The 26,443-nt window shown below is 49.4% G+C and overlaps 2 long non-coding RNA genes across 2 annotated transcripts in view; one reads left to right on the forward strand and one right to left on the reverse strand.

Annotated features, from left to right (window-relative positions):
* Positions 1–2,581: 2,581 nt before the first annotated feature.
* The window catches only part of LOC139085283 (uncharacterized), a 71,446-nt gene continuing 47,584 nt past the window's right edge, over positions 2,582–26,443 (forward strand). The window contains exon 1 of the long non-coding RNA XR_011543522.1: positions 2,582–2,756. This is a non-coding gene — a long non-coding RNA (uncharacterized lncRNA). The remainder of the gene's footprint in view (positions 2,757–26,443) is intronic.
* Positions 19,262–25,204, reverse strand: LOC139085282 (uncharacterized). The gene is made up of 6 exons (XR_011543521.1): positions 24,999–25,204; positions 24,294–24,334; positions 24,053–24,161; positions 21,849–21,901; positions 21,554–21,683; positions 19,262–19,576 (listed from the first exon to the last, which is right to left on the reverse strand). It is a non-coding gene; the product is annotated as an uncharacterized lncRNA (long non-coding RNA).

Here is a 26,443-nt window from a genome sequence, read left to right on the forward strand (position 1 = left end):
TTATGATTTCTCCCAATAGTTGGGCAGTTTTCTGCTCCATGTGGTGTAGCCAAGGTGATTCAAGTAGCTCCACTCAGCTGGGAGCTTCTTGTGAGGATCCAATGAGTTTAAACATAGAGAAGCATCTAGAACAATGGCTGGCATGTGATTCACAATCAATGGATATTATCTGTAATTACTAGGGTGTTGCTATGAAAATTAAAATGATTTTAACAGCTATATTAAGGTAAAATTGATACACAACAAACTGCATGTTTATAGTGCATAATTTGGTAAGTTTTGACATAGGCATACACTCTGAAACCATGAGCACAATCTAGGTGACAAACATGAGTATTACCTGCAATAGTTTGCTTATATACTTTTGACATCTCTCTCTTTTGCCCCTTTCTACTCCCCACCCTCAATCCCCAGGCAACTGCTGATCGGCTTTCTTTCACTCTAGATTGCATTTTCTAGAATTTTCTAGAAATGGGGTCAGACAGCATGTACTCTCTTTTTGTCTGGCTACTTTCACTCAGAATAATTATTTTGAGATTCATCCAAGTTGTGTACGTCAATAGTTCATTCCCTTTTATCGATGAGTAGTATTCCATTGTATGGATGGAGCACAATTTGTCTGCTCCACTCAGCTGTTGAGTCGTTTCCAGTTTTTGGTCATTACTAATAAAGCTGCTATGAACATCTGAAAAAAAAGAAAATTAAAATGAGATAATGTTTGCAAAAGCCTACCCTATGCCTTGCCCAAAGTAAGTGGTAGCTATCAAGGGTGGGAAAATGAGCAATTTAGTCCATTTCCCCTCTTACCATGCTCACACTTGGGGCACTTTGGAGCAAACAGTCGCAATTTTTCTCTTTAATCGTTCTTCTGCAAGCCACGAGTGTCTTGTCTAATTCGTTAGAGTTTGCTGTCCACTCTGCTGCTGTTTACTAGTGGACAGGGAGACTGCCTCTCAGACAGGAATAAGCTGTACCCTCTGTCCCTCCCTGCGTGTGCTCACTTCCTGGAAAGTCCACTTCAGAGGAGCCCTCCCACTGGAGGAGGCACACTCTTTCTCCCCAGCTGTCCCAGCCTCACCTCTGACTAAGTAGGTGAGTTCCAGATACACCTGGGATTCGATCCCTGCTTCCATCACTACTGGTTTGTCATTACTGCATCTCAGCGTCCTCCTCTGTATAATGGAACACCAACAGTACCCACCTTGTAGATTTACTGGAAGAATTAAACGAAGTGACATATAGGAGAAGGGCTTATATAGTGCTTGGCACATAGCAAGTGGTCAACGGTTGTTAGTGGTTTATGGTTGTTATGGTTATATATATTCCAAGGCCCAGCTAAAATGCTCCCCCGTCCAGGAAGCCTTCCTGGGCTTCTCCAGATGGAAGTTGGCATTTTGTTCCCCTGGGCTTTCTTCTCACCCTCTCTAGTTTTTGATAGCACATTTCTCTTCTAACACTAAATCAGAATAATTGAGAAGAGTCTTCTCCTTCATGGTAAGCTCAGAGATGAGGTTTTGTGCTGGAATCAGCCTTTCTGCTCCCCTGGGTCACCCCAGGGCTGGGCACAGAGCAGGTGCTTAAGCAGCAATCAGGGCAAGTATCCATTATATCATTTGCAACTATAATATATTAATATACATGTATTAATAGAGCGCCTACGATGTGCTAGGCTGAGTTCTAGGGACTGAAATGAACACCTCCCTTCCCCATCTTCCACCAAGATAACAGCCTCTCCTTGGCCTCACACAACCCTTTAGGCTGCCCTTTTGCGATCCCTTATCTCTTCCAGGCTGCTCAGGCTGTTTCTTTCAGTTTGACTTCACTTGTAGTAAACTACTGGGGATGGGGATGGGGGGCAGGCTGTGCGTCTCCCCAGGGCAGGAGGGAGAGCTGAAGCATCTGATTGCCTGGCTCTGGGCCCCCAGCACTCTCATTCTCCTTCTCCATAAAATGCAGCTCGCATCGCCTCGCTTTTGGGGTTGCTGGAATTAAACAGCATCACATGTGTCAAAGTGCCTGGCAGACAGTAGGTCCTTCCCAGATAGAATTATTATCCTCTGGCTATGCTTGGGAACATTTTGTGGCCCATTTGTGCCCTGCAAATGTCACAGGTGTCGCAGGTTCCCACAGGAGGTGCCCTGCTGGAAATTTATCTTGGGCTTTTGTTGTCTTCTTTGGTGAGAAAATTGCCAGGGACATGGGGGTACGGGCAGGACAAGAAAGACACCAAGGCCGGCTTCCCTGAGAAGGGAAGATGCAGGCTAAGCAGCCCTCATGCTCTTGAGAGAAGAGTCTAAAAAGATGTTTCCCTTTCTGTGTCCCTGAAGTGCTCACGGGGCGGGGAAAAGGGGTTTGCGAGGTGTGGGAAATGGAGTCAATCCTGACTGTGCTTCCTGCTGTCTTCTTGCAGCCCGAGAAGTAGCTGGAGTATGAGAAAATGCATTAGGAGAATTCCGCTTCAAGAGCTCTACACGGGGCCCCTGGCTGAGGGTCAGCGACGCAGTGTCGGCATTTGTACTCATCCAAGAAACCGCGTAGGCGTGAGTTTCAGCAGCGACACTCTGCCGTGGTAGGAATGCGTGGCAGAGAGAGTCCCTGGCAACTGTCAGCTGAACAGACTCCAGTTCCTCCAGGCCTGGTGTGTGAGAGGGCCTATTTTTGGTTTTACCTGGCCTGCTCCCAGGGCTTTGGGACAATTTATTGGGAAGGGAGGAAACCTTCGGAGGGAGATGCTGGGCTTCCTGCTCTTATTGGAGGTGAGTGCTGAAGAGATTAATTGGAAAAATAAGTGGAATGTGACCACATTTGAGCTCTGAATTTATGGAGCGGTTCATACCAGTTATACTAATTATCCCACAGGGCATTGTGAAATACTAAGAGAGATTTGGTCTTAATTAACTTTTGTTCTTAGGATTACAGGATGAATAGCTCTTTTGAGGGCAAGGGAGAGTCTGTTTCCTGGGCATGGAGGTGGTGAAGAAAAAGGTACATTTGGGATCTAGACAGAAGTTCTGTCAAGGGAGTAGTGGGAGAAGATGCAAATACAGGTCACTTCTGGACCATGGAAGGCCTTGGGGGCTTCGCTAAAGGGTCTGGAGTAGCTCCTGGCACACTGGGAGGAGTGAGTCTATCTGGCTATGCTGTAAGGGGTTTGGGGACTGAAATAGCCATGTTTCCTCAGGGCTGAGGCAGTCTCCAAGATGGCCACCCACCTAGGCATGCCAGCGCTGTCAGCCCTCAAACTCTTTATCCACAGTCCGTTCTCAAAAAACAGCCAACGCGGCAGCTCCGGGTGGCCAGGATTGCAACACCAGATGTGTTTGTTCCCCGTGTTTGTGAAATACCTCAGAGGCACCGTTCCAGTCCCACCTGACTAGTTTTCTGATTGCCACACGGCGCTGGCTCTATCTGCCAATACTCAACCGGGGCTGACTGGTCAGAGATTTCGAGATGGTTGTGGGTTCAGAACTTAAGAGACCTCATTTCTGTCTGCCCAAGTGAGCAGATTTTTACCTTCCTGAAGCTTCTCAATAGCACTTGTCAGGTTTGGAGGCAGCTCCGGTACCCTGCAGTTGACCTCTTGGGCCAGATTCTTGACCTCTTCAAGCTTTCATCTCTTCAACTGCATGAGGAGGATAATAATTCCTATCTTGCAAGCTTGTAACCCACAAGTATACCACCAAGTGGAAAATCAGGGTACCAGCTCACCCCAGGCTTCCTGCCCCCAAAGGTCACTGAAAGCACAGTTCACCTCAAATGTCTGAGTCGTTAAAATTCAATCTTGCATTTAATTCTTGCAAACGAATATACTGTCAATCTTTGACTGAGAGCAGGACGAAGAGGCCTGACTAATATATAACATCGTGGGCATTCAGAAGCCCCTGGACGTTGGCTTAAGAGGATGGTTTGTGGTACTTACTCAGCCCAAGCAAGGAGGCTGCAAGAGGCATGTGACCTTATGCATCATTTCCTTCATTGACCTCCTTCCAATACCACAGGGGAAAAAACTCAAGTTGAGAGGGGAGGGGCTGACAAGTACTGGGCTTCTATTTCATGCCAAGCACCGAGAGAGTAGTTGTGCATATATTTTCTTATTTTGTCATCTCCTCAACCCCAAGAAGTAAACAGCAGCACTGTCCCCAAATAGCAATCAGTCATTTAATAAATATTTATGGAGTGATTATTATTATTATTATTATTTTTTAAAGATTGGCACCTAGGCTAACAACTGTTGCCAATCTTCCTTTTTTTTTTTTAAGGATTGGCACCTGGGCTAACAACTGTTGCCAATCTTTTTTTTCTGCTTTATTTCCCAAACTGCCCCCCCACCCGCCCCCCGCATACATAGTTGTATATCTTAGTTGCATGTCCTTCTAGCTGTGGGATGTGGGAAGCCACCTCAACGTGGCCTGATGAGTGGTGCCATGTCTGCACCCCGGATCTGAACCCTGGGCCGCCGCAGCGGAGCGCACGAACTTAACCACTCGGCCACGGAGCTGGCCCCTGGAGTGATTATTATGTACCAGGCATTGCTCTAGGAACTAGAACACTTGAGAAAATCGAGGCTCGAGGTGGTGATATGACTTGCTCAAGGTCACACAGCTGGTATGTGGGTGATCAGGATAAGACCCCACCTTTTCTGGGGTCTATTCCATGGTGGTTTTCATTACGGGATGCTGCACAGATGCAGACACAAATATACATATACGTGTCTGTACATACAAACACTTCCACACTCATATGCACTCACCTGCATACACACATGCAAACACTCACCATGCAAATGCACACTTTCTCACAAATGCGCTCATGCTCACACACACACGCATGTACACAGACAAGTATACCTACAGGTGCACACACACACATCATTCTAGCACACAAACACAGATACATGTGTTCTTGCATATATATTTGCAAACACCATTCCACTCATTGGGAAGAACTTTTCCAAACTGCTGGAATCTCTGAATATATTTTAGATCACTAATATTATAGATACAGTCTCAAAGATTTCATCCTTTTTCTCTCTGTCTCTCCTTCTTTCTTTCTCCCTCCTTTTACTCTTCTCTTTCTCCATTCTGTGACCAAACCTCTCTTTCTGCTTTTTTCTAGCCATGAAGTCTTAGAGAATTCCTAGGACTGTGAGGCTTAGGGTGGAATATTGGACCAGAAAGTAAAGACTCTAAGGCCACCCAAAGTTGAACCTATTTGCCAAATTCTGCCTTGCTTGGGCTTTCCTCCCTGCAGCTCTAGTAATTTCCCGAAGACCCCTTCCAGCCCCATCGTCTGTCTCTCTACTGCCAGGCATGGCACGCTCAGGTTCAAGTCGAGCCCTTGCAGCTGGGTGTCCCCAGTCCTAGCACCTACCTCCTCTGCTCTCTCATGCATGTGTCAAGCGCCCGTGAAGGTTTCTTCCAAGTATTTCATCACGCCTCGGGGTGGGGATGCATCTATTTTCGTTTCAACACTTTGCTTCCACCTGGCATTTCATTTGCCAGCTAATAGGTGAAGTAACATCCTGATGCTGGTGGCCTTGCCGGAGGGGAGCTGTGCTCTGATCTGTAAAGTGTTGGTGGGGGCATAGCAAGTCTGACCCATGGTCCTTAGTGATCACCCAGGAGGTGGGCTGGGGGGCTGGGTTATAGCTCAGATCATCAGTGTAGGAAATTCAGACTCTTCAGAATATTTCATCATCCAGGCAGCTTAAGGTGAAGGTGGTAAAATTTGAGAAACTTTGGCAACTCCCATGTCTCGGTCCCTGAGGAGTGCCAGAGAGTCACCTTACCCAACGCATCCATTTTCCTGATATCAGAGATCTCTATATATATCTAAAACACTTTTGCCTTTACCATTAAAGGATCTTGAAAGCGTGCTTAGGGACTCCAAGAACTTACTGAGACCTTTGGACTCCAAAATCCTGCATTTACCTTCTCCCTGGCTGTTTGGCCATGTTGCCCAACTGAATGAGTTTGCTAGAGGCAGGCTGTCAAGTTCAAGCACTCCTTAACAATCCTTGGCATATTTTGCATATGCCGAGGGACTGCATATTTTGCAGACACCCAGGAATGGTTTTAGCAATGTGTACTTTGTCTGGCGCAACACCCCTGTAAGACCCACCCCCCACCCCGACTACCACTGGAGACGATAAAATGGGAAGATGGAAATAGGAGATCCAGTGGATATGGTGCTGTGAAAGAGAACACTGCCCAGTGAGAAAGAAAACTGAGCACCCAGGTGCCTCATGGGCTTGATGCCAATCTTTGGGATGGTTCGATGATAAAGATGGAATTCTGGAGGTGGAGTTCTCTTGGGCACATAGCTGATAGTCTTATATGGTGATTACTTATGGTTGAGTCTTAGGCTGTAACTAGATTATAAACTCAGTGCATAGGGGTCAGGGCTTAAGCATAACTTCCCTCCCCTGTACCACTGAACTCTGACCCGTATGGGCAGAGAATGTTCAGTCAATGCAGGGAAGGAGGGGAGGCTAGGCTACATTTATATGATGCTACGTCATGTTCAAAACCTTCCACGGTGAGTCAGCCCTTCTGGTGGCTGAGCTCATTCTCAGGCATGTGAATCCCTCACCTTCCTTATCTGGCCCCCATTTTTGTATAACAGTGTGAGGCCTGGGTAGCTGTCTTCTGGCAGGGGAGGCAAGATTTCCCCATACAGAGCAGAGTGTGGGCATGGGCTGCGGTGGATTTACTGAAGCATTGTAACGTTCAGAGAACGTTTCTCATGGTGGCTTTTAAGAGAAGGGTCTGCTTGTGTTACAGACACCAAGGAGGGCTTCTCAGAGCAAGTGGGACTCCAGGGGGCTTGTGGGTAAGAAGAGAGGAGGCTGGTCGAGGCCAGAAGAATAGCACCAGCTAAAGCACAGCCCAGGTCTAGCACACATGTTCATTTGCTCATTTTTTCTCTTATTTACTCATTCATTCACTCAAAAATATTTCCCGAGTCCTGCTCTGTGCCAGGCATTGTTCCTTGGGGAGCAGAGCAGTGAACAAGCCCGGTTTATAAAGTTGTGCGGGAGCCAGAAAATGAGCAAATATTCCAAGTGAGAGAAGGCTTGGCTGGAAAAGAATGGGTGTCATGGGGGCGTTGACCAGGTGGGGGCAGGAGGAGGGTCAGTGAGAGCTGAACCCTAAAGGGTAAGTGGGGGTCAGCCCGAAAATGGGACACGGGAGGATGGGAGAAATGGCAATAAGTATTCCAAGCATGAAATTCCAGGCACAGAAAGAGCCAGCTGTTGCAAGACGCTTGAAGAAGTCCTGTGTGGCCAGAGCACCGCAAGTCCAGGGTGGGGGAGGTGGGACGAGGGGGAGGAGTGAGTGAACAAGATAGGGGTGGTGAGGTGAGCTGGGGGGAGAGCAAGGCCAGGCAGAGGTCACACAGAGCCTTCTGGGCCATGATAAGGCTTTTGGACTTCATCAAAAGCTGTCTAAGCAAGAGATGCTAATAACTTGAATTAGGGTACAGGTAGCATAGAGTCAAGATGTGGCAGCTTGATGAATTATTTTGGAGGGGAATGTCCTAGTAACCAGAAGATTTTCTGTAAGGCTGTTTCCAGCTCTGCCCTTTTGTGGCTGCACGCTGTGCTGGCCCCAGGGGCTTGTGGAGGAGGCCAGGGCTCTCCCTGGGAGCCCTCTCTGCTCCCTGCACCCCTTCATGCACCAACTGCACCTCCTTCCTTCCACACACAGTCCACTTCAAGTGGCCTGTGCCCTTATCCAGCCCTGCCACCAGTTACCCCATCATTTTCCCCAAGGGACCTGCTGCTCCCCTGCCCTCTGCCTGAAATCCTCCATTCTCTCCCTCAATCAAACCCTTTATTTTTGCATCAAGAGGGAGTGCCCCTCTGAGCCTGCTTCTCCAGTTACTAGCTGGGCAGCTGGGCGCTCTAGATTTTGATGTCTTCAGCAGAGAAGGAGGATGGTAGCAGCGCCTCCCTGGGCTGTTGTGAGGGTTTCCCAGGTCACCACTAGGAGAGCACCTACCCCTGGCCTGGCTCCAGGTTGGTCCTGTAAAGGCTGCCTGTGATCGTAGTCACGGTGCACCCGGCCCTTCACCATTGCCCCTCACTCCACATTGGCCTCGTTTCTATCCCTCTCCCCACTGCCCCTGCTCCCCAGCCATATGGAACTTCTCCCCACGCCCCGAGCACTCTGGTTTCTTTCTTCCCAACACATTGCTCATGCTGTTCCCTCTGTTTGTGAGGCCCTTCCTTCCCCAGGTCGTGTCTGTTTACTCTGGGAACCTTCCTCACTCACGGACATCGTGGTCCTGCCAGTCCAACCCTAAGGCAGATAGAATTCTTCCTTCTGTCGCGTTTCCCCAGCACCTGGGGCATGGCTTTATTATAGTAAACATTAGGGTGTGTTTCGGGGGAGTTGGTGGGTCCGTGTCCCCTGACAGGTCTGTTTCCTGGGGCAGGGACACGGCTCTGAGCACTGAGCATGCATGGAGCCGGGTACGTGGTGCTGTGCTCAGAGCTGGTTGGGCGAGAGAATGAAACGGCCTGCCACCCTCACCTTTAAGGCAAGGTCTAACTAAGGTGTCTAACTAATCTTGGTTTCCCCAACGCCTGGCACCCAGGAGGAGTTCACTGAATTCCCTTTGCCCTTAATTGGAGGACAGATATGGCAGGGGTGGGTAGAAGCAAGCAGAGGTATGAAGGGCCAAGGGGAAGAGGAATTTGGACAATGGGATCAGGAGCCAGGAAATGATTCAAAGCTCTGTGGGGAGTACCTGGGCTGGGGAGCTGAGTGTCCTGGGAGGCCCAGCCTCCTTCCCTGGCTGGACCCTGTCCTAGCCGTGTGGGAGGAAGGAGACACCACCCAGCCCGGAAGAGGGTATTAACACATCAGGATGACCCGCGGTGTATTGCACGGGCTTATCTGTTAATAATAAAAATGAAATTATATTAAAAATACAGCCATGTGTGGGTTGCAGGACAAGTTAATGATCCCTCAGGTAGTCAGATGCGTGTCCCTTTAATTGAGGCAGCTAATGACCGTGGTAATAATACCCTGGATCTGTTTAGGGTTTCTTTCTTCTGAGGAGCTCAAAGCACTTTCTCTTCCTATCTCATCTCTCTCCTTGACTTCCCAGGGAAGTGGGTCATCTTATGTCTGTTTCTCAGGTGTCTGTGTGCTGTGACTCACTCCGGGGCTTGGGAGCTCCCCTCCTCGTCCTGGGTGGGGCCCACATGCCTCTCTCCCCCTTGGCGCTGGGCCTGGAGCACCCCACTTCCTGAAAGATGGCCTGGCCCACTGAGAAGGGCCCTCTGAACTGCAGGGCCAAGGGGAGCTAAGGCTCCAGAGGAAGCAGAGGGATAGGGCAGGTGGAGAGGGGAGGGAGGAAAAGAGGGAGGGCTGGCAGAGAAAATGGGAAGTTCAGAGAAGGCAGAAGCCTGGAGCCAGCATCGTGAGGGCGGGCACCTGTCGTCTTGATCTTTCTATCCCCTGGACCTAGCACGGTGCTTGGCACATTGGGCGACAGATGGCGATACCTATGCTATCATTGAAGACCCAGCTCAAACGTCACATCTTCCAAGAAGATCTCCTTGGTTCCTCCCCAGGGTCCCCTCCACACTCTCACTGGACCCTCTTAGTCCTTGGAGCCTCTGTTTATCCTTCTTCTCAGGCAGTTTTGCGTTAGAGTTAGCTGTTTATGTGTCAGCCACCCCCATTCAGGTGTCAGCTCCTAGACCAGGCATGAGTCTGACTCACTGCATATCCTTAGGGTCTGTTTGCACAGGGCTCTCACACAGTAGGGTTCTCACACAGTAGAGGGATACAGGCAAGCCTGGGCTTTGAAAGTCAGAAAGACCCAGACTCAAACCCTGGTTCTGCCTCTTACCAGCTGGGTGGCTCGGGAACCCCTCTGACCTCTTGGAGCTTCCCCTTCCTAATCACACAGTGGGGCTGAGAAAGCCCACATTGCTGGGCTGTGTCAAGGTTAGCTGTGATGTCACTGCCTGGCACCTAGTAGGTGCTCTGTGTTCATTTCCTATGATTAATTTCAGATGTGGTGGTTCCCAGCCCCTCCTCCTCATCGGAACCGCCCTTCTCAGGAACAGACATTCTTGGAACTCCCCGGGAAATTCTGAGCCCGTGGGTCTGCAGTGGGGCCGAAGTACCCACCTTTGAAAACAGCTCCTCTGGTTCTTCTGATGTCGAGGGTCTTAATGTTTGTCAAATGGAACATACAATTAAATATTAGATAGTGCAAAAGTCATTGACTTCTCTGGTTTCTAGGGTCCAGTGAAGGGACAGTAAAAACTCATGGATAAAATGGTCAGCAGCCTCTTCTTGATGGAACCACAAGTGGTTGCTTGTGGAGGCAGATGGCGTGGAGAGAGGAAGTTCACCCCGACTTTACCTGACACCAGCTCTGTGACCCAGGAAGCTATTTGCCGTCTCTGAACTTCATCTTGCTGCTTTCTTTGGGGTATAGTCCTAAGTGCTGATTTCTTGAGTGAGCATTCTCCACTTTTTTACATTTGAGGACCAGATCTGATGGGCAGAAGAGCCCTGTAGACACCATGACCCCCAGTCAACAATGTCACGAGGTGTTGCTTGGCCTTTGCTAAAATTTCCCAAGTTGATTAAGAATTAGAGATGGAAGTAAAAGTTCATAACCATTGACAGCTCCAGCTGGAATCTGAGAGACCTCTAAAAGGGAACTTTGTGTAGACTGAAGTGCCAGCCTAGCCTTCTTTCTGAACAGGGGCCTGGAACTCTCCAGCCCTGGGAGGGGATGACCCTATAGAGGTCAAGGGTCAGACCTGCAGAAGGCCCCCAGGCGGTGAAGCCTGGGTCCAGGCCGGACTCTGCTGCCCACTTGCTGTGTGACTTTGTATGGACCAAAAAGCCTCCCCAGGCCCTGCTGACCTTGACACATGAGGTGACACAGAGAAATTCTTTCTCTAAGGCTTATGACTCTGAAAAAGAATTTGATGTAGTGAAGAGAGACACTTGTCCCAGGGATGAGAGTGGTAAATGGCCAACAATGGAAGACCTGAAAGACCCATGCCACAGGACAAGGTGGGCATTGTGAGGCACTGGGGATGCTGAGCCTAGGAGTGTAGGGCTCATGAGAGGATCACATCACCAGAAGTGACAGCAGAGAATGCTAGGTGCTAGATATTTTCCTACATGCTATTTCCTTTAGTTTTTTCATAACCTTAAGAGACATTACTGCATCGTTTTTCAACATTGGTGATAACCAACTCCATTTTAAAGATGAGAAAACTGAGGCTCAGAGATGTGAGGGTCCCCAAAGTGACACAGCAATTTGGTGGCACCAGGATTGACTCTACTTCTGTCTGACTCTGGTATCTGTGCGTGTGTTTTTCCACACTACAGTTTGCTACCATGATGGCTGCTCCCAAGCACTTGGGCTAATTTAGATGGACTCTGGAGTGGTTCTCCAGATGTTTCCCCCAGGTGAGGCAGACACCTTCCCTTTCCTGGGAACAGGCCACCGTTGGTGTTTGGGAAGGTGTTTGGGGGGGGTCAAAGCCATCAAGGCGCTGGTCCGGTCATTATAGGCGGGAGATGAGGCTTGTTCTCAGGATCCTGAGCGGGATCTGGCAGTGGCTCTCTGCAGCCAGGGCCTGGGGTGGCGGCCCTGAACGGGTGATTGTTATTGCTACTAATCAGGGAGGGTGGACAGCTTTGAAGTCTCAGAAGGCACAGATTTCCAGACCGGGTATCGCTCAGGAGATTCAAAGGGCAGGATTGCACAAGGGCGACCTCTCCTTGGGTCCAGAGGATGGGAAAGTTGGCTTCTCTTCTGCGAAAGGTGAGTGAATCAGCTTTCCAAGAAGCCAAGCGATTCTTTGGTTCCCTGCCCCCGACAGCTCAGAGTAGTGGCCCTGCCAGGGCAGACTGGAGTGGGGAAGATGAAGAGATGACAGTGGCACCCTGCTCTCTCTTCTTTCCTTTCGCGATAGGGAGCATGGAGCTCAGAGGATTAGCCTGGGAATGGCCCCATCACACATGTGGAAGCGTCCCACTTCTGACACTGCCATATGTCACTCCATGTGGTCACAGCTGGGTACCGAGGCTGGCGTAAGGAGGATCACTGTACCCAAGGTGCAGAAGTGAGGGGTGTAAAAGCCACAGGGGCCATGGTACAACCTGAGGGGCAGAGAAAAGCCTTCCATTCCCCAGTTCCATCTTTCCTGCATGGTGTCAACAGTCTTCAGAGCCAGAGATCTGGGTTCGAATCCCAATCTCCCCTTACGTTCCCTCCTCTGCCACCTGCTCCCCAGCCCTCAGATCTCACGGTTACACAGCAACCTCAGGCAAGTCATTTCAATCTGCCCGAGCCTTAGTTTTCTCATCTGTGTAATGGGGATAGCATTATCTGCCTCACCGAATTGAGAATTATCGAGCAGATTAAAAAAAAGAGGTAGCCTGGGTTTAAATCATAGCCCTGTGCTCCCTCACTAACCCGCTGGGCGACTCCTACCCTCCCTGAGCCTCAGTCTGATTGTCCATTGAATGTACCCTCGTCGTGGATTTGTAAGGGTCAAATGAGATGATGCTCCTGACGTTTATAAGGTGCCCAGCAAAAGTGTTAATTGCCTTCTCCTCCCATGCTCATTCCCTCATGATTTTGTTGAGAAGAGAGATTTGGATCTGAAAACGTCAAATTACTCCAGACATTGATCTTTTCTATGATCCTAGTTCATAAAATGGGATAAGAATAGCGTGTATCTCTAGAGTTGTTGTGAGGTCAACTGAGTTGACACAGGTACCATGCTAGAACAGTGCCCAAAACACACCAAGTACCCCTAAAGGTCAGCTTTGTGGCTGGCTATGTAGAGTTCTTTCTGCTGGTGATGGAGCCCTGGCCTGAGTGGTCAGGCCTAACCTGGAATGGTAGTTGGCAGGAGCGGCTGGGATCTTTCCCGAACCCCCAGGAATAGCTCGGGCCTTATCTTATAACAAAGATTGCCTTTGGCCTTGACCGGTCCTGGAGATGGTGGGAAAGAGGGATGTCCATGATCTTTGGCTGCTCCTACATTTTTTCATGGCCAAGGAAGCAGATGAGGGCAGTGGCAGGGCAGGCTGTGGTCCTTTACTGAATGCTGACCATCTAGGAGGCCACAGCTGGATAGCAGCTGGAGGACCCCCTTCCATGGTACGAGGAATGGGCACTGGGCAGAGCCATAGAGCCTGTTCCTGGCAAAAGCAAACAAGATGTGCTTCTTTCACAGGAACTTGGAAGGGTGAGCTGGACAGTTTTTCAGAGTTTGAGTCCATGTGTCTAGACTCCAAGGCCAGTGCTCTTTCTAAGACATTGACTGTAGCCAGAGTCATGGACCCCTACCCGGGGAGCTCAGCCATTGATTTGTGGCAGATGGCCCCTGGATGCTCAGGAGGCACAGAGGAAGAAGAGAGATTCAGAGAAAGTTTGTGGAGGAGGTGACATTTGAGCCAGGCTTTTTAGGTGGAGATGAGGGACGAAGCAGTTGTTCCCACTTCCTCACCTCCCACTCATTTCTCCGTGTCTACCCACCGCAATCTGGCTTCTCCCACAACAGGAAACTGCTCTCATCGAGGTCATTGGCGACCTTCTTGTGACAAATCCAATGGATGTGTCATAGCCTTCCTCTTAACTAATGTGGGGGTCACATTTGACACTGAGCTCACTTCTCCCTTGACTCCTGGTTCTCCTCCTACCTCCTCCCCTGTCCTTTCCCTCCAATTTCCCTCGTGATCTCATCTTTCCCTGCTACCTCCCTATCTACTATCCATCCTCCATCCATCCATCCATCCATCCATCCATTCATCTTCACATATTTATTTATTCTCTTTCTTTCTGCCTCTCTCTCTTTATCTATCTATCTATCCACCTACCTATCATTTATCTATCTCTATCATCTTTGTAATCAAGGACAGTTTAATGAAGGCACTGTTTACAAAAGTATACAAGGATTAAGGGAATCCAACAGGAAATAGTGCCGCTCTCCAAGATGAATAATACCAGGGAGCCATTACCAACCCTAGGCTTGAAGGCCAAGTGGTTATCAAAACCCAGAGAGTGTAGCTACAAGAGGGCATTTCCTGTTAGGGGTTTCAACAGAGGGACGCAACTAACCAGGGGCATCAATACCCCTGACTCTCCTCCTGCCCTTGGGTGCATTTCACAAAGGTCAGCTTCCCATGCCCCTGACACTTTGATGTTAGCCTGCTGCTGTCTGAGCCCCTTGCTTCCTTCCACTACATTCTCACCCTGATGACTCTTCTCTGCTCTAATGGCTGATGTCCCCAAATTGCTATCTCAGGCTTAAACCTCTCTCCTGACCACCTGAACACCCAACGGTCTGCTTCCTGGACATCTGTGGCTGTCCTTCAGGTGTCTCGAACTCAGCATGGCCACGGTGGAACTCATGCCCTTCCCCGAAACTGTTTATCTTATTTACATATTTCTGCTCAGCATCAATGACATTCCTGACTCCTGCCCCTCCTTTCCTCTCTGATCCCTAACCAAGTCCTGTCAAATCCACACCCAGACATTTGACAGATGCAGTCGCCTCTCCATCTCCCCCCAACTCCCTTCACTCAGGCCCTCCTCATCTCTCCCTAGATTATGACCATCACTTCCTAATTAACCTTGTGGTCTCCGTCTCGCATCCTTGTGGCAGGGGCTGCTAGCTGCCTCTTAAGGTCCATTCCTTCTCCCTTCTTAGTTAAAGAATCCCAATTTTTAGTTAGGTACATTGCCAAAAGACAACATTTGCCAGCTTCTCTTTTAGCAAGGAATGACCACGTGCCTAGCTTTTAGCCAAGGAGACATAAGCAGTAGGTCATGTGGTAGTGCTGGGAAGTTTCCTTAAAATGGAGAGGGTGCACTCTTCTTTCTCTTGGCTCTGTTCTGCCGCCTGGACCATGGATATGGTGGCTGAAGCTCTAATAGCTACACTGGGCCATTTAGAGAGTGGCCTTCCACAGCTGGAAGAATGCTCTTCACGAGTGTACCAGCCATAAACCACTATTTCTGGACTTCTTCACGCAAGGGTGAAAGAACTGTCTAACTTGATGAAGCCACTATTCGTTTTTGTTTTTCTGTTATTTGCAATGGAACATAATTCTCACCGATGCACCTTGTACCCAGGGGGATGGCTGCAGATGTTTTTGTGCCCCACACGCCCCTCCCCCCAGCCCCAAACCACCTGGTCTCAGCACAGCCATGAGGACAATTTCATACTGTGAGTATCCTATTTCAGGCATGCAGGGCTTGTTCAAAACCACAGAAGGCCAGTCAGCCCCTGCGCAGGTACAATCTAGAAGAACGATGGGTGGGGGGACAGTTAAGTCTTCCCAGAGGCGACCCTCAAGTAGTGGGGACTGAAAGTTGGTGACAATGGGAAGTTCATTGATGGTGTCTCTGGGGGTCCCCAAGCAGGACTGAGTTCTCACTGCCCACAGAGGTAACCAGCTCAATAACACACCCCCTGTTGCCTTTTCCCCCAAGAGTAACTCAGTCCCCTCGCCCTGTCACTGCTGCTTCCTGGAGTCACCCCACAATAAACCGCCTCCACCCACATTCTCCTTCTCGTCTCAGTCCGGGCTGCTGGGGGAACCGGCAGAGTTCTCTCTAAAAGGTAGCTCTACTTTTGCCCTTCCTGTCCCCAAAGTCCATCTCCGGAGCCCGTTAACTCCCGGATGGTGATACGATTCCTAGGCCCAGATGGCCCCACAGCTCTGATCGCCTCCTCCCCCACAGCCTATTCCTCGCCTCTTGGCCCCCTGTGTGCTTTTTGCTCCGGCCGTGCCAGGACATAAGCAGTTTCACGCTCTGGTGCCTTCTCACAGACTGGAACATTCCTTACCTTCCCCCAGTGCAAAGGCTCAGGTGCCCTTCACCCTTGCTCTCACGTGCCTCATCTTCTGGAAAGCCCTCCCTGACGACTCGAGTTCATCTGGCATCTCCCTTGTCCAGGGTCTCATTCTTCCTTTATATCATACTCGAATCGGCCAATTAGCTGCCTCTCTCTCCGTCTTGACTTTGTGCTTCTTTCTGGAGCAGACTACACGCACCCTATGCAGTTTTATATGCCTGGCCTAGCTCTGAGCCAGGACGGAGTTGAAACTCAGTGTTTACCGTGTGGCAGCGTGAGTGGGGACAGGACCAGGTTGAGCAAGGCCCAGAGAGGGGCACATGCGTGGTGCATTCCTTGACTGATAAGCAGTCTACACCCTTGAGGCCCCTCACTGTAGAACCCATTTCTCCGAGATTTGGTCTCCAGTCTTTTCAGCCTCAGCCCCTACAACCTCTCCTCCTGCTCAGAGCTCCAGCCACACCATTCCTTTGCCCAACGCGCATGCGCCCTTAAGCCACCCTGACTGATCACGATCTTCCCCCCCCTGCCCGGATTGCTCCACTCCCCCGACCCCGGGAATTTCTCCCTGCCTTTCGAGGCTCCTATTAAGTACACCTGCATGCACCAGCCTTTTCCTGCTAGGAACTGTGCCTTGTATATTGTGGGTTCTTAGGAAGGTTGTTGTTGTGTTGGGTACGCTGGGTGGGGTGGGGGGTATGTATGCATATATGTATTTAACACATAGTTACATAGGGCTTAATATATTCTAGACCCTATTCTTCCTGCAGTGCACATATCAACTAATTTAGTAGATGTAACAATCCTATAAGGAAGGTCTTGCTATTGTCCCCATTTTACAGATGATAAATCTGAGGCACAGAGGGGATAAGTAACTTTTCTAAGGTTACACAGCTAGAAAGTGTTAGAGAAAGGATTTGAATGCAAGCAGTTTGGCCTGAAGTTCCCTGCTTCTAATTGGGGGCCAAGGCTGGGAGATAGGCTGCCGCACTGAGGAGGATAACGTTTCTTTTGCAGACTTGGGGGCCGTAGAAGTGCGCACACTATGGATGGACTGAGGGTGGCTCTGGAGAGGACTGGATTACACTGACATCAGCTGCTCACGTCTAGGCTGTGCAGGCTTGAAGAGGCTATGGGGGAGCGGATGCAGGGGACGTTCCTCAGGCCCCCAGGGCAGAGGTGGTGGCTCTTAGCTCCTGGGAAGCCTTTGATGGACTGAAGCAGAGCACTTGGGGTGGCAAGAGGGTCCTTTTTACTGACACTCTGGACTGGAAGAACATCGAATGCTTGGTATTTCAATCAACTTCCCCTTCTGGGAGCTCCAAGGCTGAGCTCCGGTGACCAGAAATCCCGCAGGTGGCTGGGAACAGCTCCAGAGGCCGGGGCTTCACTGCAGGTGAGGTGTGGGCATTGCCTGGCCTTCACTGATCGGGGCCAAGGTGGGGAGCTCCTGGAAGGAAATCTGCTCCTGACTCCCACCAGCCTCTCTCCTGCCTTGCTGGGGTGAGTGGGGTGGGCGCTCAGGAAAGCAGAGAGGGTGTTTACAAATGGATGCGGGATCACAAGAAGACCCCTGGACCAGCAGTCAGGAACTTTGACTTAATTTGCTGGGTGATTTTCGTGGCAAGCCTCTTCCCTTCTATGGGCCTCAGTTTCTCCATTGTGAAATGCAAAGACTGGGCAGGATGCTCATGAAGGTCTCTCCCAGCCTGATCTTTAGTGACTCTAGCTGTATGTGGGTTACTTCGGGGAGCAGGAGGAGGGAGGGAAATTAGGGTGTGTTATGGGCTGAATTGTGTCTTCCCAAAATCCATATGGTGAAGTCTTAACCTCCAATTCCTGAGAATGTGACTGTATTTGGAGATAAGGTCTTTAAAGAGGTGACTAAGGTTACATGAGGTCATTGGAATGGGCCCTCATCCAACCTGTCCAGTGTCCTTATAAGAAGAGGGCACTAGGACACACACACACACACACACACACACAGAGGGACAACCATGTGAAGACACCAGAAGATGGCCATCTCCAAGCCAAGGGGAGAGGCCTCAGAAGAAATCTCCCTGATGACACCTTGATCTTGGACTTCCAGCCTCCAGGGTTGTGAGGAAATAAATTTCTGCTGCTTAAGCTGTGGTACCTCAGTCTCCGTGGGGTCAGGCTGACCCAAACGTGAAGGGCGTGCAGGCAGATCAAGGGAAGGGGGTCAGTGCAGGTCATCTTGGACATTGTGCATTGAGTCTGCTGTATTGTCAGGGCTAGATGAGTAAGCCCTAGTCTTGCCTTCAAGGAGCTCTTAATTCCATGAGAGAGACAAGCAAACATTGAGATAATGCTTGGCCAATGCAGTGACGAAGCATGTACACCGTGCCATGCAGATGTAGGACTGGGAACGGAATAACCCACTGTCCGGGATGCCTTCACAGAGGAGACACTTTGAAGGGTCAGCCATGGGACCCACCAGTCCGAGAATGGAGGGAAGAGCATCTCAGGCAGAGGGATCAGCATGTGCAAAGGCACGGAAGCACATCTGATTCATGAGGGCTGTGGGATATGACACTGGAGAGCAGGGCTGGTGCTGGATCAGACAGGACCATTCAATCCAACCTGAGTTGGGGAGGCCATGGAGGGTTAGGATGAGGTTGACAATGCGTCTCAGGCTTAGAGGGGATACAGTTTACAAGCCTGGGGCTCTCGAGCCAGACCATCTGAGTCCCAGCAGTGCTACTTACTAGTTGGGTGACCCTGGGCAGGTTACTTAACCTCCTGGAACCTCAGTGTTCTCATCTGCAGAATGATAATGATAAGAGGACCTACCTTATAGGGCAGCCACAAAAATTAAGTAGGTCCTACGCCATGCTCTGAACAATGCCGTGCATGTGGACGGCTCTTAACACACTCTGGCTGTCAGCTCAGCCTTGGTTTTCGCACCTGCTCTCCCACGTTGTGGCTGAAATGATTATTTCATTAACCCTCTCTGCCTGGCGCAGTGGGGAGTGAGGTCAGCGTAGGAAATCAACCGTCACACACTGGAACTGGGAACTGAGAGGCGCAGAGGCTCCTGGAAATGCAAGGAGAACTTGCCAAGACGCCTTTCTCTAGGGTTCCAGGAGGCCCAGCCCTCCACGGGGCACCCTCTGAGGCCTCATAGGTTAGTGACGCACGTGGGGGAAGGAACCGAAAAGGGGACCTGAAAGATCTGTTTTCTCAGAAACAGGCAAAGGGGGCATCAGGGGTGGAGGGGCAGTGTCTTGGAGGCTCCTTCAGGACCGCCCTTCAGGACTGAGAGGCCCTGAGAGGTTATCTGGCCTGTAGACACCAAAATGGCAGCCACTGGGCTAGCCTTGGCTTGAAGACCTGCTTTGTTTAACTTTATAGAGTTTGATAAGATTAACAGATCAAATAGTTACCATCTTTTTTTAATTCAAGATTTTTTACAGTAAATCCATTTTGACTCCCTCCACCCATTTCGCCCACTCCCCACCCCCTGCCTTGCAATCACCAATCTGTTCTTTGTATCTCTGAGCTTGGTTTTTTTTGGATTCCACATATAAGTGAACTCACTCAGTATTTGTCTTCTTTCTCTGTCTGACTTATTTCACTCAGCATAATGTCGTCAAGGTCCATCCATGTTGTCACAAATGGCATGTCCAGCTTCTGGTGAAAATCAGAACATCTGGGAACAGTGGGCTGGCATTCCCACGTGGCAACTGTCTGCAGGAAATGAATGGTAGATGCCCCCACATTAGGTCCATTGAGCTCATTTTCATTTCCTGCCCTGTCCCAGTAGGCATTCCCTTGTAAGACTGCCAAACCTAGGCTGGTATTCCCATTTTACAGATGGGGAAACTGAGACCCAGAGTGGCGACGTGACTCATCCAATTTTACACAAGTGAGTGATCATGCTCGGATGGGACCCCCAGATCTCCTAACACTCGGTCATGTGTTCCACACCTCTGGTTTCCTTCCTTTGCCTCAGTGCCCTGGTGGGAAAGACAGAGAACCAAGGACTACTACGAAGTAGACCATGTCACTTTAATGGATAATAACTTTAATAATAATAGCAGCTATCTCCTAAAAGTCTACAAAGTAGCAGCAGCTTCACACACATTTAATCCTCATAGTGACTCTGAAAAGTAACTATTACTATCCTAATTTTTCAGATGAGGAAACTGAGGCTCAGAAAGTTTTTTAAATGCTTGCCTAAGGTCACCAGGCCACTGTGTGGTGGAAGCGGGACTTGAATTGTGGTCTAGCTGACCCTAAAGCTCCACAGCTGGGTTGCAGGCCGATTATCAATTGAGTGCTAAGTGAGGTTCTGAAAGATGAAAATCTTGGAAATTTCTGGAAGCCACAATCTGAGTGGTTTACCAATGGCCAATTTGGACAGTTGAGGTCATGTCAGGGGGAGATTTCGAGTTGTTGAGTGTCTCATGAGCTTCATGAGAGTGGGGTGACTTGATCCCCTGCCCTGGGACTGCCCCCGTCTTCCCTCTCGGGCATTCCTTGTCATGAGGAGGGGACACCTCGAGGGGAGAGTTGGGGGAGTTGGTCAAGGCTCAGGAAGGAGGAAGAAGCTGTGAATAGAGAAGCCCAGCTCATCTTCAAGACCTCCCGAACATCCCTATGCTGGGTTAATGGCCCCGGCTGAGGGCCCCCCAGCGCCGTGAGCTGACCTTGACCATGGCAGTTGTCACTGGGTCTTGAGGCTTTCTTTAGTTCATCTGTCTCCCTCTATAGATCACCTGCTCCCCTTGGCTGGGGCCCCAACTCCACTTATGTCTGTATCCCCATCATGCAGCATAGTGCTTGACTAAAAATGGGCACAATGACCATGCGCCTCTGGAATGAATTAATGAATGTATAATGCAGGCACCATTTCTTCCCTCTGGGCTTAGTCTGCTGGGATTTGAATCTTGGCTCCACACTTACCAACTCAGTAACTTGGACAAATTATTTAACCTCTCTAGGCCTCAGTTTCTTCATCTGTAAAGTGGAGATGATAATCGTGCTTACCTCATTGTTTATTGTTAGAACTGATGCATTACCCAGAGAGTAGTTAGCACAATATCTTGTATGTGCTAATATGGTAGCCATTAGTCACATGTGGCTATTTAAATGAACTAAAATTAAAAATTCAGTTTGCCTATTGCACTAGCCACGTTTTAAGTGCACAGTAGCCCAGATGCAGAACATTTCCATCGTCACAGAATATTCTATTGGACAGAGCTGGTCTAGAACATAGTAAGTTACTACTATTCCTATCGCTATTGTTGTTCTCTCTCAGCTCAATGTGGAGCAAGATACCGGGGCTCTCTTCAGCACTAAAGGGGGAGATTTACCCTCAGGGCACGCCAGGCTGACACTGTCCCCTGCATGTGTCCACTTCCTGGAATGCCTTCCCCATGACCATTACCTGGTGACATTGCACTTATGTGGATGCCTGAGCCTCAGGCTTTGGGACCCCTCCTAATGGGAGAGCCCAACAAAAGAGTCCTCCCCTTCTCCACGAGGCTAGGCTCTCTTCAAGGGCTGGGCTTGCATTTTATTCATCCCTGTCCCCAGGGCCTGGCATTTGGCAAGCAATCAAAGCAAGATTGTTGGGGAATGAAGGAGCTGCGCCTAAAGGTTTCCAAGGACCCAAGACAGTGTGTCTGCTCAGCTTTGTGGCCACATCAAGGGGTTTCATACCAGATGACTTCCAGTGTGGAAGAGAGAGTGGCTGGAAGCAGGCCTGGGTGGGCGGCCAGGAGGCAGGAGCGCAGGAAATACTGGCAGGATGAGCAGCCTTCGTGAACGGTGGCAGCTGCCATGGAAGTGACTGGAAGCACATGCGAGTGGCAAAGGAAAGGTGAATGGATGTCACCAGATTAAGGGGAGAACTGTCTTGTGCATGGGAGGCACCCCAAGCCCTCCTTAAAGCTGAAAGGAGAGACCCAGGTTTCAGCAGACCTCTGGCGGAGGGCGAGCCCCCAGCATCGCTTACTTTCTGTTACCGTATCCACAGTTGTCTTCGTTTTTATTCTGTACTCACGGGATCTGGGGACAAGAAGTTTAACCAGAATCAAATATCTTTAGTCTGTAACCTGAAAGACTCTTTAGTTTGACTTCTCTCATCAATGGAGACTATTTCGTTTATAGGCGTGTTTTCTCTGACAAGTCTCTCTTGTTTCAAGGAGAAGTGAGCCCAGACGTCTGAGGTAAACTGTTATATTTAACTTGAGGTAATCAGGCTTAGTCTCTAATCAACCTACAGATCTAGAAGCCCATTTAGGGGAACAGATGTGCCTTTTGCTCCCTACAGTCATTGGAAGCCACCACTCCTTTCCACGTCTGCTCCTGCTCAAATCTCTATGTGGCCCTCCCTGGCTTAAACCCCCTCAGCGCCTCCCTGGGTCTGCTCCCCTTTGACCTCAGAGTAAACCCCAATTCCACATTAGGGTCCACATGGCCCCATGGCATCCGGCCCTGCCATCTGTCCACCTTAGCTCCCACCCTTGCTATCTCATGTTTCCCCCACCAGCCTCACTCAGCTGTCTGTTTTCCTAACCGTCTGGCTGTCAATCACCCATTGAGCTTTGCTCTTTCCACTTCCTGTTTCACTCTGTCCCTGCCTTGTCATCTGGCCAACTCCTACTCCTTTGTGAGGCCTCAGCTTAGATGTCACTTCTCTATACTGCCCCTATCCTCACCCCAGGACTCCCACAGTGAGCTGGCCCACACCTGCCACCTGCCACCTGTCTTGCAACTACCAGCTGAGGCCCCTCTGCTGTCCAGGCTCTGAGCGGGCAGGGCCATGACTGTTGACGTGATGATTGCGCCCTCAGGGTCTGGCCCGAGGCAGAAAGGGTGCTTGGTAATACTTGTCGAATGAGTCCAGAAGGTGAATTAACGAACGTTATCATCAAGTTCAGAAGCCAGTCTCTGAACACTGGCTCTGACGGTCTTGATGATGCTTTTTAAGCTGAATGTTGAACTGACTTACTCACCACAAGAGTTGATTCATTTACTTGCTCCAAAAGGATAAAATTATACCGATGGCTTTGTGTTCTTTTGCTTTTACAGCACAAAGGTTAATACCATCAGCTTTAGAGCCAGACTGTCTGGATTCAAATCCGGCCCCACCATTCAGAAGCTATGTGACATCTGGCAAATTATTTAATTTTTTTGTCCCTCAGTTTCCTCATCTGTAGATGGGGATACTAATAATATTTATCTAGTGAGGTTGTTGTGAGGATTAAATTAGTTTATATTTGTAAAGATCTGTATCCTCTAACACATAGATGTACTTTATAAAATTTGTTAAATGACATAAATAGAGAATAAACCTCATAAACAGTATGGAGGTCTCTTAGATGATAACAGTTTTTCAGAGTAAAGCTTTGGCATGGTCTTAGTACAAGGCAAATTCATGAGAGAGGTAAAGTTTATTATCAGCATGTGACAACCCTCTGTTCCCAGCCCTTTCACACCCTCTGTGGTATCTTGTCCCACTTGTAACTTCCAGAAGTCTCATCTTCTCCACTTTCTCTATCTAACACCAACTGCTTTTAGATCGGTTAAAAAGGCCAATTCATACTCTAGTGTAAATGACTGCTGGGTTTTAATGTTCCTCTTCTCCGAAATTACTGTCTTAACATGAAGTGTTCTGATTCTGGGAATCCAGAAGGGCAGAAAATGCATGTTATACACCTTATACGTGTCTAAGTGCAGGAGACCTCCGTCAGCCTCGTTTATCATGTTCCCCTGAACAAGGAGTCAAGAGTGGGAAGGTTAGACCCGTGTTGCTTAATGTTGAGAATTTTGGAGACTCATTGGAGGAGAAGGGAAACACGCCACTGGGCATTCGATACTAATGGATGAGTTAAAATGAGAAATCAGCATCCTGGCTAGCCCACACTGCCATTCCAAGGCTACAGAGCCTCAGATGCCATGTGACGGGACCTCAAAGGAGAGCTGCGGTTTCAAGGTCAGAGGGGCAGCAGCCAAGGATTTAGAAAGCAGAGCTCAGCGTGGGACCCAAGGCAGGAGGCCGCCAGGGGCCGGTCAATGACGCCATTGTTTGAAGTTACATGCAATCAAAGAAAAAAAAAATTGGGCAAAGAAAGAAAGAGAGAAAGAAAACCAAACCACTTAAAAATTTTTGGGACAACATCCCTTGCCAAACTTTTTTTTAAAGAAAAAACCAACCTGAAGCCAATGAAGCGAATAGGACAGCGGCGTCTGGGCCTGCTCGGAGGGCAGACGGCAGCCTCTCGGGTTTCAGCAGGAGTCGATCATTGCATAAACAAGGTGACCTCTGGATGGGGACAGCCATTCTGTAAGAGCTACCCCCTGAGCAAGCCTTGGGCATTTCCGTGGCCACATTCTTCACGCCTGGAGTTGCCCCATCCTGCAGCCCCCTGATTTTGGGCATTGTTGGGTAACTCACAGCGCGCTGTCATGTCCGTCTTGTTGTTCTTTGGGATGACCCTGCCAGGGTGGCGCAGATTGTTAGGTTCCGTTTATGGAAAAGGTGACGCTGAGTTTGAGAAAGGTGACCTTGCTTGGCCAAGGTCAGGAAGTGAGGACCTGGCAGAGGCAAGTGCAGGACACAAGTCTCTGCTTTGTCATTTAGCCAGGAAAATGCAGACAGGAAGGAAAGAGGGAGGCATGCCTGACCTTGGGGCAGGCTGAGAGCCTTAGCAATAACGTTACCTGGGGTTTGTTGAGTGTGCCGAGGGATAACAAGCACAGATTCTGGAACAAAAGAGTGTGAACTCAAATCCTAGATCCATATCCTACTAGCTGTGCAAACTTGGACAGTTACTAAATGTTTCTGAGCCTCCGCTGCCTCATCTGCAAAATGAGGTAAGGGCAGGACTTGCCTTATAAGGCTGTGGGGGCATTAAATGAGCTACAGTGTGTAAAATGGCAGAGCCACTCCTGGCACACGGTGCGCGTTGGCTCTTATTACAGCATCCTTCAACATAAACTCTTTTGTTTTGGGTTTTTTGGTGAGAGGGAGTTATTTATTTTCATTCCCATTTTACAGATTATGAAGTGAGGCACAGAGAGGTTAAGTTATTTGTAAAGAAACAGAGCTGGGGGTTGGTCCTGGGCTTTCAATGCTAAACCCACGTCACTCCTGGCTTACCACCGTTCATTCCCTGCGCCAGACGTCTTGGACTTTCCTGCCGTTCTTGACCCCGGCTGTCTCGTTAGGAGCTTCCCCGGGACCAACACTGACCAGAGTCATGACCGGAGCATCAGCGTCCCCAGACTTCTCTTCCTGCCTAGTCTCCTGTATTAGCAGAAGCCGCCAACCTCCCCTCCCAGGTGCTCGGTGTTCTGCAATTGCCTGTTCTCCTGCTCCAATGGATATGAACTTGTTCCCAAGGCCTAGAAAATATTAACCACCCCTCAGCAGTCAGGAGGCTGTGGCGGTGGGCCAAGTGAGAACTGACAATACCTTGGACCAAGGGGGAGGTGGTGGTGATGGAGATGAATGGATTTGAGGGCCCTTTGGCAGGTGAAACAGACTCTTCTAGGAACTGTGATAGGCACTGAGATACAAAGATGAATAAGACATAGAAACTCATCTTTAAGGGGCTTAGAGTCTAAAAAGAGGGAGGCACACATGTAACAAATACATACACACAAGTGCAACTGGCTATGGCGGAATGACTGTGGAAATGGCCACAATTCTTTGGCCTGTGCTACATCCATATGCTTTTTGATGTTACTTCCTAGCTCCTGCTATCAAGAGACCTAGGCTGTTTCCCTACGCCTTAGATCTGGGCTGGTCTTGTGGTGTGCTTTGTCAACAAAATGTGATGCCAGTGTTGGTGGACCAGTTTTAAGCCTAGAACTCAATTGGCCTTGCGTGCCTCCACCATTTCTAGGAACCCTGTAGAGCTTCTAGGAGAATAAACCCAGGCTAGCCTCCTTGACGAAGAGAGACACATGGCCCAGTTATCTGTCACCTTTGCTGATAGCAGGCCAACTCTTAAGTTTGCAAATAAGCACCTTAGACAAGCTAACCACTAGGCATCTGGCCAGTTGACCACAGATGCCCAAGTGAGCTCAGCCAAGATCAGTGGATTCTGGCCCAGGTGAGCAGATTGGTTCAGGCAACTCATAGACTCATGAGTAATGATAAATGCTTATTGCTCAAAGCAGGGATTGGCAAACTATGGCCTGTGAGCCTGCCAGCTCCTTGTTTTTGTAAATAAAGTTTGATTAGAATACAGGCACACCTGTTTATTTGTGTATTGTTTATAGTTTCTTTTGAGCTACAAAGGCAGAGCTGAGCAGTTGCAAAGGAGACTGATCTGCAAAGCCTAAAATGTTTACTATCTAGCTCTTCAAGACAATGTTTTCTGATTACTGGTTTGAAGCCATTGAGTTTGGGAGTGGTTTGTTACACAGTGATAACTAACTGATACCTGGGTGCTGGGACCAAGGGGCCAATGGGAGCACAAAGGACGGACTGCTTAGTTCTCCATTGCCTATGACATGGAACAGTTGGGAGAGGCTCTGTAGGGAAAGTGATGCTAAATGTGTCGTGCGTCAAGTGTAGACTTGGGCTTAGAGGGAAAT

The sequence above is a fragment of the Equus przewalskii genome, chromosome 8 (assembly GCF_037783145.1).
Source record: "Equus przewalskii isolate Varuska chromosome 8, EquPr2, whole genome shotgun sequence".
NCBI classification, from domain to species: Eukaryota; Metazoa; Chordata; class Mammalia; order Perissodactyla; family Equidae; genus Equus; species Equus przewalskii.